The 12,923-nt window shown below is 43.0% G+C and overlaps 1 protein-coding gene across 7 annotated transcripts in view; it reads right to left on the reverse strand.

Annotated features, from left to right (window-relative positions):
- BAZ2A (bromodomain adjacent to zinc finger domain 2A) overlaps positions 1-12,923 on the reverse strand; it is a 1,275,716-nt gene that overhangs the window by 1,166,844 nt on the left and 95,949 nt on the right. For all 7 annotated transcript variants that reach the window (XM_086959424.1, XM_086959462.1, XM_086959400.1 and 4 more), the window contains one exon: positions 6,753-6,828. The gene's annotated coding sequence lies outside the window, so the exon portion shown is untranslated. The remainder of the gene's footprint in view (positions 1-6,752; positions 6,829-12,923) is intronic.

Raw genomic sequence — 12,923 nt, forward strand, 5'->3', positions numbered from 1 at the left:
ATTGGTCGTCCGTAATGGGTTTACCCAAGTCCTCCTCCCATGCCGCCGAACCCTAACATCTGAAAAGGGAATTGAATCATTGCATTGCTTATATAATTTGGAGACCAAATGGGCACCGTTTGTGTTTTGAATAAGCAGTGTCAGTGGTGGCGTAGGGTCAGGGGCATTCGGATAGGAAGGAAAAGCAGCCGGTAGCATGGAGTGCAGTCGAGTCAAGAAGAACGTATCCATGAAGGAGAAGTTCAGAAAAACGGGTGTCCTCCGATACCGAAAATACGTGGCCGTCTGGAAATAGGTCGCCAACAGTGCAAATGTGAAATTTTGTCAGAGTACGCTGGATCAAAGTTTCAGCTGTTATGGGGAACAATGAAGGACTGGGTAGGGGTAATTCCGGAGAGTACAGTCGCTCAAGGCCCAGCAGTCTACGTAATCTGTCCTATGCCCAACATGTGGTCGATACTGTTTGAATGTCTCGCGGTCCCGAGGGAATCCAGTAGGTAGCAGTTCAGAAAGAAGGCGAGGGATCACAAAGTCTGCCTCAGGTCTCAAATAGGGAATGCGTGCGTCCGGATGAAACCAGGCATGAGCATAACAGCATTGTGCAATCAGATAATACAGATAGAAGTCTGGGACCGCGAAGCGCCCTCTCGCATATGGCAGGGTAGGAGTTCGCCAGCTAACCCTAGGCGCCTTGTCCCCCCAAACTAGGTGCAACAACAATGAGCGCAACTGGGAAAAGAAAGTTTTGGTGAGTGGGATGGGGATGTTGTTAAACAAATATAAAAATCGCGGATAGACCACCATTTTAATAATGGCGACTCTTCCGGCCATGGATAACGGCAGACGCAGCCATTTTACAATTTACTCTGTCACAAACATGATGGATATTGCGTCCGCCAAACACAATCCAATTATATCCTATGGAACTTGTAATTTGGCAGGCAGGATATCCCATCTGCCAAGATTGTAATCAGGCCCTTAATCACCACTGACCGCAAACATTTTCAGGTCTGTAGATGTAATTTAACAGAATGAAAACAAAATGCAAGGCTCCACAACATTGCTTCCGACATGTTTTGAATGAAAGTGGAAAGTTATTGAAGTTTTAGATCTACAATTGAAAAGTTAACGGCAACTAATAATCAGGGACATCTGCAGAAGGGATTAGATTTCAAGTGTAAGTCTAAGACGCGTTCTGAGATGGATGTGCAGATCATGAGTGGGGATCCCGGCCGAGCGCAACCTAAAACAGGGACAGAAAAGGGGGTGACTTAGAAAGTTGCTCTTTATCTCAGACATGTTATCTAGACAACACCTGGAGAGGAGCATGGTGACCTATGGCACATGACAGACATTTAGATTCTATTAACAGTGCTATCAGGCGGCTGAGTGACCTCCAAAACAAATTGCAGAAAATATAAAATACCAATAGGAAACAACTGTAGGTGCTATCAGGATAGTGCACTGCAAACATGTTGTAACAAAATATACACTTTAATAAGAAACATGCAACTAGAAACATTTGAAATTTCAAGTAAGCTTACTGCCATTTACAGAGAAGAAATAAATGCTTCACTGGAAAGGTCTAGAAAAGTTCATTTAAGTTTAAAGAGAACAACAAAGAAAAGCCCTTACTAACAAAAGTTCAGCTTTCTGGGCTAGTCCTAAAACTAGTCAAACACGAAAACCAAGGGTAGCAAATGAAATATATATTCCATTGTTCAGCTAATATATGTGCACACCAAAAAAAAAAAAAAAAAAAAAAAACAATTACAATATATTTTCAAATATTTTCATACTGGAAACCATCTTTTCAAGGTTACAGGCAAATCCAAAAAAAATATATACCAATGCACATGAATTACATGTCCTTGCACTAAAGATAACCAGCCATATGAACTGATGCACAGAAAAGCACTACTGTTTAAATGCCATGTGGTATAACTGTAGTGTAGTTCCTATTTTCCCTATAGGCCCTGCGCATTGGAATAACATAAACAGCAGTGTAGACGTAGGACTGAGGTCTTCTAGGTCTCTACTGACTAGGTTAGACTTAATTTAGGTTTGCGCCAGCTAGCTCAGAGGTCACTGGAAACTTTCTTGACTGAATAGGAAGTGATCAGCTTCCTTGGCTCAGATAAGAAGGCATTCAGCTTCCGACAACTGCATAAACATGACAACTTTGCTCCCCAGAATAAGAGTCAATCTCTAGAGTCGTGTGAAACAATAGACAGCTATTTCACTCAGTCAGACGTGCGTTCTTAGTTTCACCAGAGTGCAGAGAAGAGAGAGACGGGCGTTTTCAATAAAAGATATCATTTATTGAGCACAATTGCAAGACTTATGATGAAAAGTGCGTACAGTAAAAGGAGTATTACGAAATAATACTGTAAAAGCATTGATATGGTTTCTTAGCCATAAGATAGTTAAAATGAATAAAATATATACATTCATATATACATTGGCTAACGACCTCAACTGGTGCTTCTAACTACGCCTACCCCGGTGTACCTTACCTAAGCCTAACACGTGGGAGGGAGTAAGTAAGTAGCAGTTTAAGTTAAGTTGGTTTTGCCAGGAGTTTGATTCAAGAATTCTCTCTAAGGGTTTAGTCAGCACCGTACCTCTGGAATAGAATGTTGGAGGTCTGGTATCTCCCTCTCAGGACCCGATATCCCAGTCACTCGCAAGGGTAGGCTGGAAACGCCGGAGCTGGATTTTCTCGGCAGGAGAAAAGACAGCGTCTTTCTCAGCGCGTCAAAGAGGAGGGACAGCGTCCGTGGGCTTCTCGCATCTGCTGGGTTCTCTGCAAGGGGACAGCTGTTCTGCTCCAGTATTCACCACCACCGTGTGTTTGCTTAAGGCAACGTTGGTATATTTATACCTGAAAGGTGCCGAGTTTGACGTAAGTTTTTGGACATAAGACGTCAATAAAGATGTCACTAAGAACTAGTCATTCTTACAGTGCTCGCAGGAGTTCTATTACTAATCAAAACAAAGCAAGCGGGGCTTTCCCAGGTTGATGGGGGTTTGGTGTGTCGAAAGAACTGTGTGTGCTCTCTAGGAATCTAAGGAAGTAGCTTCTGCTGTGTCATGGACTGCAGAGGCGAGTTACTGAAATATGGCTCTGATTATTATGCCATTATAGGGATATTTATTGATTATAGCCGCATAGGGGCATAAGGTCACAATATTGATCGGGCTCCTAGATAAAACACATCATAACAGCACTGTTTACATTTTAAAACCTAAACTATACAACTACATTAATAGCAAAAACAATAATAAAGGTCTGGATAGAATCGCGAATACGTATTCTGTATATAACAGCTTTACATTATACTGGTTCAATTTGCATGATTGCACTTTACACTAGAGACAGCAGTGTGGTTGGCGCTCTAGCTGTTTCTCACCACAGCATATAATGTAGGTCGAGGCGCGGACGCTCCGCTAGCGCACCAAGATCAAGCCAGTCTGAACTCATCCACACCCGACCGGAACCAGGGGCCAAGGGCTCTGCCCTTTTTAGCATAGGTAAGATTCCTTTCACCAATTGCAAGCTCTGCAGGCAACCCCAACACATGCCTGCGGGCACTCCATTGACGTCAATAAATTTGCGACTCAGTGTAAGAACTGTTCATACGCCCTCAATTTGCCTTATGGGCATCTAAGGAAAGGAAAGGATAGGAAGGGTGGAGCATGTTTCTGATCAACTGAAGATCGTCAGGTCACAAACTGGAATTATTTTCTCTCCTGGAAGAGGAGAGGCCTGATATGGTCCTTCTCACAGAAATGTGGCTGCATGAAAATTTAATGTCCAATATAATTCAAGCTCTACCTTTGAGTTACTACATATGATGGAAAGACTGCATAAATAGAATGGGTGGTAATAAAGGCCTTCTTTCCTAACCCCATCTGTGCTGCGCGGATTTCCCCCCGGTGCTGAACGTTCCATTGGGCCTATGGAACCATGACGGAACGGTTCCGTCATAAGCACAGGCCACCTTATGCTCATGACGGAACCGTTCCGTCATGAGCATGGAAGGGGTTAAAGAGTCTCTAAAAAATTTTGTATGACTCTTTTAGTCTGCTGGGAAATTTGAATGCCCATCTCAATAAGGTCAAAATCTCTCTCCTCGGGTACAGTGCAGGGCCTTGGCTTCCCTACCTACAGCTGTTAAAAAATTTAGCTGGCCCAACTCTTGAGAAAGGGCATCTCACTGATCCAGTCATCAGCAACAACCCCAATCTTAAGGTTCGTGTTTTGTGGTCGGATCATTATTTGATTCCAATGTTTGAGCGCTTTTAGGCCAAGCTCTCCTCCCTTGTTAGTCACTCGAAGGGATCATAGGTGGTCCAAACTTAATAAGAAAGAGTGGAAATCTAGGCTCAATCCCTCTGGGCCTGAACTGGGAAAATTACCCCTGTTCATCAAACGATACGTTTGTTGTTTAGGTCAAACTATCTTTAGATTAAAGACCAACACAGTTGAAACCCACAAGCCAAAGCAAATCTTCCCCCAGTTTAACCCTCAATTATCAACCTTGAAGAAAGAATGAAAGACGAAGAGGAAGTCACGATAAGGAGTATGAGATGACAATCAAACTATCACATACAAATAAGGTCCACCAAAGCCTCTTACTACAAATATAGGATTAACAGGGCATCAACTCACAACTGGAATTATTCCAAATTGCTCATTTGCTGACCAAGTCTAAATCAGACAGCTCGCTACCAGAGCCAAAAGTAGCTTGTTGTAATGGTCTAGTGAAGTTATTCTTTATATTATTTTTTTTTTTTAAAGCATTCATCATTCCAGGGCACTAACAGTGAGCCAGACCCTACCCCAAACACTGATATGGAGGAGAATACCTCAACTTGTCTGGTAACATTCTCTGATAATACCTTGGAACTCATTAAAGCACTTTTTAGCAAGGTGAAGTCAGGTTCCCCTTTTGCCTTGGCCCCTCTCCATATTCTCCTACGAGGAGAGAAAGTAATTTTTCCGGCCCTGCTGAACCTTCTTAATCTTTCCCTTACCAGCGGTATAGTTCCTCCTGCTTGGAAACATGCAGTAGTAAAACCCCTGCTAAAAAGCCTAACCTGGACCCGCTCTGTCTAGGCAATTACAGGTCGATCTTGTAGCTTCCGGTAACCTACTGGAGAAGCATGTACATCTACATCTGTCTCTGTTCCTGGAAGCTAATGCCATTCTGCATCCTACACAGAAAGGATTTCGACCAAAGCATAGTATTGAACCAGCTCTCCTGGCTGTTGTGGAGGAGCTTAGGGCGTTGTTAAATCGTGGAGATTCAGTTGCAATTGTACTCCTCGATCTCAGAGCTGCATTCAACACAGTCAACCACGGAATTCTTATTCAGAGAATTACTAATGCCTGAAAACCAGGCAATGCTCTAAAAATGGCTTACTTTGTTTCTAGTGGACATGACTTTTCAGGTGCTGGACAAAATATGCAACTCCGATATCTTCCTCCTGCAAAGTAGAGTGTCCCATGGCTCTGCGCTCATCCCCACGCTCTTTAATCTTTGAATCCTTTAGTTGAGATTGTTCAAGAATGAGATGTTGATCTTTTTCTACACGGATGACATTCAATTAGTGTTCTCAGTTGCACCCAAGCAAGGACCCAATCTCAACAAATTGGAGAAGGTAGCTAGCTGGATGGCCAACAGCTGCCTAAAACATAATTGGGACAAAACAGAGATCATGAGAGGCAACAATCCCAATAGCCAGCGCTTACTCGATGGCCTGAACACTTAAAGAATGAACCTGCCCTCAAAACTCCCATAAAAGGTTTAGGGATGTGGCTAGAGAGCTCCCTCTCAATGGAAGCCCAGGCGAGGAAACTGTTGGTCAGTTGTTTGGGCGTTCTCAGGATGCTTAATAAAATTCTAGACTTTATCGCTCCTTTAACACGAAGATTTGTTGTTCAGGCTTTGATACTTTTATGCCTGGACTATGAATTTGCTCTACCTGGCGCCCCAAGACATTGACTACAAGGTTACAGGTTGTACAAAATGCTGTGGCTCACCTCTTACTGAACATTCCCAGATCAGCTCAGAGTCCCTTGGCTACTCTTCACTGGCTCCAAATGAACAGGTGACATTCAAGGCTCTCTGCATTGCACATCAAACACTGCATGCGAAAGGCCCTCCTTTTTTACAAGCCACAATGCAGCCATACCATCAAGGCGGATCCCAAAGGTCAGTCAATGGTTGCCCATATCTGTCGGATGAGGTGTGGTGAGCGAGCTTTTTCCGACCTTGTCTCCAAGCTTTGAAACGCTCTATCAAATAGCTTACGTCTGATGGACAACTAACCCACATTCAGGAAGCACTTGGAAACTTGGCTTTATATCAAACCCCTGGGCTGCCTAAGGTGTTTGATAGGGCGGACTGGCAGCAGTGTTCTGGATGCTAGCTCTGGGATCCATCTGGTCAGCTAATCTCTTTACAAATACCAATAGTATAGAATTTATGTCATTTTTACAAAATAAACGTTAAGCATCAAATATTTCTGCATTAAAATGCGTTACTATCTGTGTTTTAGGAATTAGAATGCATTTATGATAGTATACCATGTCCACGATATGAAGCAGCTACCGCACAATACAATCTCACTGAAATTTCTGAGATCAAGGATCCACTCATCTAAACTTTCAATAGGTGCTACATCTGAATAATACCCAACTGGAAACCTTATAGGTGCCAATTTTCCCACAACCGTGTTCTTACATCTTTATGTCGGCACACTCAAGGACTCTTATTCTGCATTTGTTCCTGCTTGCTTCTCACCACGCACAGTTTACACCTGCAAATTCAAAAAGAGACAAGTTAATAAATCAGTTTAACTCGTCACAATAAAAATTGACTTTCATGGAAAGCACCATGCATTGAAGCCACACTAAACCATTTTGGGGTGCTCAATGGGCAAACCTATTTGTTTTATGCTTTTCTTATGACTGCACATTCAATACAAGACCACCTAACTCACTCTACTCTGGTTTGGTTCTTGTATATTTGACTAAAATGACCTTTAAGGACATATACATTGAAATAACTATCTACAGCTGAATATTTCACGAGTGCATAATGCCCCTGAGAATTACAATCATCTACCTTAAACCAACCATCTTTTGCGAAGGACAGCCATTGTTCACAGCTATTCTACATCTTGAACTCATATCCAAGCTCCCCTCTCCTCATTTCTTGCATACTCAATTGGGACTGCTCAATGCTGCAAACTACAGTAGCATTCTTCATTTGTTTTCTGACCAATCTTAATCTGTAAACTTGCCTCAATGCAGATTCAAGAGCTTTATATTGGTGGGATTTCCACTATGCTTTCAAACATCTATAATAGAACAATTGCCCAATATATAATTTCTTCTGGGTTTATGAAATTTCTTATGCCAACAAGGCACAGCTAATTACTTACGTAGACCATACTGAGCCAGTTCATGATCCCACCCCTGCCTCGGCCTACGGGATAGACAAGAGTATACGTACAGCAATTTTTTGAAGTTCAATTCCAGCAAGAATGAGTTGCTGTTGAATGGCAATCATAAACCTGGAGGTGACAATTCCTTTTGTCCTACAAGGTTTGGCACTCCACCACTAATTTCTTTCCAAACAAGTTATTTGGAGTTTATCTGGAGGTAGATATTTTTATTTCAAGACTAAGATCTACTCAGTCAATGTTTTATGCTTCGGCATACATATAATGTGGAGTAAAGCCCCACCCCCTTTTGTAGCTCTGAGTTCTCATGCTAGGTAGTCTCTGTGTAGGAGCTCTCTTAACTGGATTACTTCAACATCTGGTATCTAGGAATTCCATGCAAAGCTTAAAAGTCATTTAATGTTTGTTTTTCCAAAGCTTCCAAAGCCTTGCCTTCTGCCATATTGCCTAATAGAGAAGTGACTATGTAACATATGCCCGCAAACAGCTAGACTAAACAGTTGACTTTTTGAGTCATTGACAATCAAAGACGTGAATTATGCTTATAATTTTTTTGTGGCATGGACAGGGCTTGAAAGGGAAACATCCTTAACAACGAAATTTTAATTACGAATTAACTGAACAACGAAGCCAGAACAACGACCTTCCTAAACCACGACTTTTCTTGAACAACGAAGTCCAAACACCGAGGACTGCCCAATGCGTGGCACGTCACTCCTCTCCTCTCCGCCCCCACCCCCATCGAACCTTGGAATTTGCTTTCACCAACCAGCACCACTTAATTATCTGCCATGAATAATAGAGTGAAAACGGGGGGAAAAACCCCCTGCAAAATGTAGTGCAGACTAAAATAAGCCATACTACACGGCAAAGTATGGAATCAGATCGACGAGGAAGGAGAAACTGAAGTAGCCATTGCACAGAAAAAAGTTATCGTTACAAAAAAGAACTTTTGTTCTACATTATTGCGAAAATCACAATTATTTTGTGTAGAAAAGCGATTACATGTCATGCTGATTAAAGCGGTTAATAACCCAAAGCAACTTTGTTCAATTTGGTAGTTTTGCTTCATAAGAAAGTAATAGATATTTTAGTCAGTCACTGTCTTTTTTAACCCATTACTCGTACATGCTTGATCATCAATTTTTATTTGACAGACACACTGTTTCTATATAATGAAAAATAACAAGGTTCTCGGTTCTTCATCTACGATCTCAACTTTCAGTAAAATGTTGATAAATCTTTTTTTCTGTAAGATGAAATGTAGCTCAAGAACAGTTGACATGCCACTAGATGGCGCATGTGAGTTACAATGAAAAACTTAAATAATTCAGTATGATAGCGTGGAAAACAACCTTTTTAACAACTGAGATGTTGGGAGTATTGAAATGCAGGACAATATTCAAGCATGCATGTGAATAGATAGCCACAAATGGGTTCATAAAAAGTGCACAGAACTAAACCACAGAACTGTATGTCACTTGAATCTAGTTTGTATAAACAAATCATTTTCGTGGTTTAGGAACTCGTCGTTATCAATGTCATTGTTTGGCATTTCTCGTGGTTAAGGATTTCGTGGTTTAGGCAGTAGTTGATCATACAACCGGCTTGAAAAATCATAAAAATGTTCCTAGACCTGCAGATCCAGTAACTTGAAAAATCTACTCGATATAACTGTGATGTATTTTATTTATTTATTTTATTTAATAAGTTTTATATAGCGCTGGCTAGACCCGCAGGTATCAGAGCGCTTTACATTCATTTACACAATGTTACAGAAAATTATAACAATTACACATTATGTCAAAACTAATCAACACTTTGAAAGAGGAAAGAAAGGTGAAAAAAGAAAGGAGGAGGGCAGAAAGGGGGAAGTGTGAAGGGGAGGATGAGGGAAAAGATGGCAGGAGAGACGAAGGGAAGTCTGCCCAAAGACCGACTGGGTAGGTGACGTCCCAGGAGGGAATCCACAGCACGTCTCCCCATTAGCTAAACAAGGTAGCTCCATTGGGCATCAGTCAAATAGCTAGGTCTCAACTCATAAGGGAATGTTCACATAAGGGTGGGAGCTATGAGCAAGTACGGGTGAGGGCAGGGGTCAATAGCTGGAAAGAAGAGAACAGTAGAGCGGTAGGGTGAAGAGGGAGGAGGGAGGAGGGAGAAGAGGTCAGGAGAGACGCAGGAGACAAGGACCAAGGACAGGCTGGGTAGGTGATGGCCAAGGAGGGAATCCATAGCCCATCTCCCCTTTAGCTCGCGAGATAGCTCCACTGGGCATCAGTCAAAATGTCTGGGTCTCAACTGTGGATGGAGAGTTCACAGTCAATGACTGAGGCGACCATCTTGAGGTCAGGCAGTGGGGGATAAGTCCTTGATGTACGAATTCAGAGGATCCCCACAATTTTCTATAATCCGGATGAAAGAGGGTGCAAACTAAGCAGAGGATCGGCATGATGAACAGAGCGGACGCTGGCTGGACCCAGAGGTATCAGAGCACTTAACCAGAGGATTGTAGAGATCCCTAACCTCTCCTGGCCAGTCATTCACTTTCACTTGGATTCAGCAGCTGATAAGCTTTAGGCCGAAGGGGCCTTATGTTTCGCCGCCATCTTGGTGTCAGGCAGGCTCGCGGAATCCATTTGGGCCCCTCATTCACCGGCATACCGTGTGAGCTTAACGGTGATGTTTTGATCTTAATCCCAGGGGGGGGGCTCACTCCACCTCCCCAAGCCCCGGTGTGCACTCCCACCGGTTAGATTTGAGGAGCAGTGCAATAGTCTTCGTCACAGCCTCAAGGACGCAGGGCCGACTGTGGATCTCGTTCAGGGCTCGGATGCAGCCAAAGTCAGTCTCCTCCTGGACCAACACAGGTGAGGGCAAAAACCACACGGCAGGATGCACTCGTGGGGCTACACACCCTCGTCTCTAGGGAGCGCCCGCCCGGATGGGACGTTCAGCGAGTGGAGGGCCAAGCGCTAATTGTCTCTGAAAGCCGAGCAAATGTGACAAGAAAACAGGATTTAAAGGCAAAATTATTGTTTTTGCCTCCTTGACCATCTCTGTATCATTGCTCACACAATTTGCATTCTAACTCCAGTCTGTTATTGCACATTCAACAAGTCAATAAGGCATGTGCTGGGGGTCAGTCCTAATTACCTTTAGGACTCAAAGCTTTCAATGACTGTAACTCGCGTTTAAAGTCTACCCAGAACAACCTGGAGTTCAGGAAAACCCTTATGTTTTTGCCGATTCCATTTTCAAGCAGCAAGAGGTCAGAGGAGGATATACACTCAATAAAGAATAAAATAAATAAATAGTTGGGATAATTACCTACCCATAAACTACCTCTTACATCTTTTTACGTTGTATGAACATCAGAAATTGATCAAACCAAATTAATCCCATATACAAAGCTTTCAGTCACAACCAGATCCTTGGGTGCCATTGTATCTATTCCTTTGTTTGGTGTCGAACTGAAAACAAATCTTTTATACAGCTTTACCTTCTTGCAATACTGCTCTTTCATCTCGCTTTAAGCATAGCTGAATACACAACAATTCAATCACCTTCCAATTCTCATCAATGTATGAATTAAGTAACTCCACTGTGAAGTCTAATCACTAATACCCAGTGTGTCAAGTATGCGCTTCGCAATTCTATTTAGGTGGGTTACGCTTTAGATGTTAGATTAAAACTTCTCCATTGCAACCGTGTCAAACTAGTTCTGGGCTGGACATATGAAACAAAGACCTGTGCGAAGCCCTTTCTGTCCGTCATTTAATGCAAGTACCAGTGGTGGAAAATTGCCCGTCACTGGTGCAAAATTGCCTGTTACTGTGTATCCTAGGGCACACCCACTCCGAAGGAGCCATCCAGCAGCAACACCACCTGTTTTGGCCCTCTTAGGGTGCTTAACCCCGTAAGTGCTAAGGACTCCTGATCCCCTGTTTTTGCAGTTCATAAAAGTCTTTTTTTTTTCTTTTTTACTAACTCGCAGTTTGTGTTAGAAACCAGCGCCAAACCCACGACGATCCTGGAAAGCAATGCATTTATGAAAAGTAGGCAAAATTCACACATAAATTAGGTGTCATTTGCGTACTTACTGATGGTTTTCCAAACTGAATATTGAGATAAAATAAGTAAGAAAAAAGTAGCAAATGGTGAGTTTTTAATTGCAATTTTTTGCCTTGGTTGCGGATTACCAAAAGTAATATATAGTTATGGCTGTTATACTCTTATTGTTTAAGGAATTAATTTGATGATAATAAATGTTCTACCATTCTATAGCATTACACGTTTTATCATTCTGGTACGCCACGTGGGTGGCTGGGCCTCTTGCTTGTGACGGGAGAGGCCACATAAAACCACAAAGAGCTGTCCTGATTCTTCCTTTCAAATTCACCAATTCTGTCAATTTAATAGTATTTGGACCAGGGTTCACCCGCGCCAAAGGCAGCCTCTCAACTCCAGACATTTCTGCCACCCAGGTGAGGCTATGGCTATGTGATGTGCATGGATCCCACTACGCTTTCTTACCAAACATGCCTTGCATGCATCAAGGTCCACCTGAAAATGGCGATCCTCTAGTGATGCAATAAGTTCTTCTCATCCCAGCAACAGGTCTTGGGCAGCTACACGGTCTCCAATCTCCTGGTGTGCGGCTCAGAACCTGTGGCACTTCAGTGGCACGCTGCACCTGGGCGTCAGCCCTCACTCTTCGTAGCGGTGCACCGGGGCAAGGGATTTTGCTTTTCATGTCGGCCCTGCTGCCATACGGAGTCAATGACAGGCTCCAGGACATGTGATCTTGATTGTCCTGGGTGGTGTCCTTCACCCAGCAAGGAGACTTGCAGACCTTGTACCTAGGACTGGAGACTAATAGGCAGAAGTCTTGCTGAGTTTCTCAAAGTTGATGTACAGCCCCAGATGACTGCTTGACAGTTGACATTTTGGGAGACTCAAGCTCCCCATTTTAGAATTAATTTCCAGACACAGATGCGAATTAGTCTTTCTCTTTGAAATGTGTGTGGTGGATGGTACTTCCTTTGAAGTGTCCCCTCTGCAATGTTGTCCTTCTCTGCCCCATCCTCTCCATGAGATGTGACCAGGCCCTGCTGACCAGAGACCTTTCCAGAATTAAAAAGCCCCTTTGAAGTGCACAAGAGCTGAGCTCTCCCTTCCTCAAATCTTTGTTCCACCCAGCTTTTAGGAATGTGTCAATCTACAAATCTGTCTGGGAGGTCTTCTCCAAATGCCTCACCAAGGCCCTGGAGTTCAAGTATGGAAGTAACAGGCATCCATGTATTGTAACAATCACAGGCACACATGCATCAAAGCACACACACAAACACACTTTCGCTGCACAGCACTACATGCTAACCTGATGTAGGCTGAGGGTGCATTAAGCATACCAGAGGAACTGTACAGGGCTGGGCCAGGACCCACTC

Source organism: Lissotriton vulgaris, chromosome 1_1 (assembly GCF_964263255.1).
Source record: "Lissotriton vulgaris chromosome 1_1, aLisVul1.2, whole genome shotgun sequence".
Lineage (NCBI taxonomy): Eukaryota > Metazoa > Chordata > Amphibia > Caudata > Salamandridae > Lissotriton > Lissotriton vulgaris.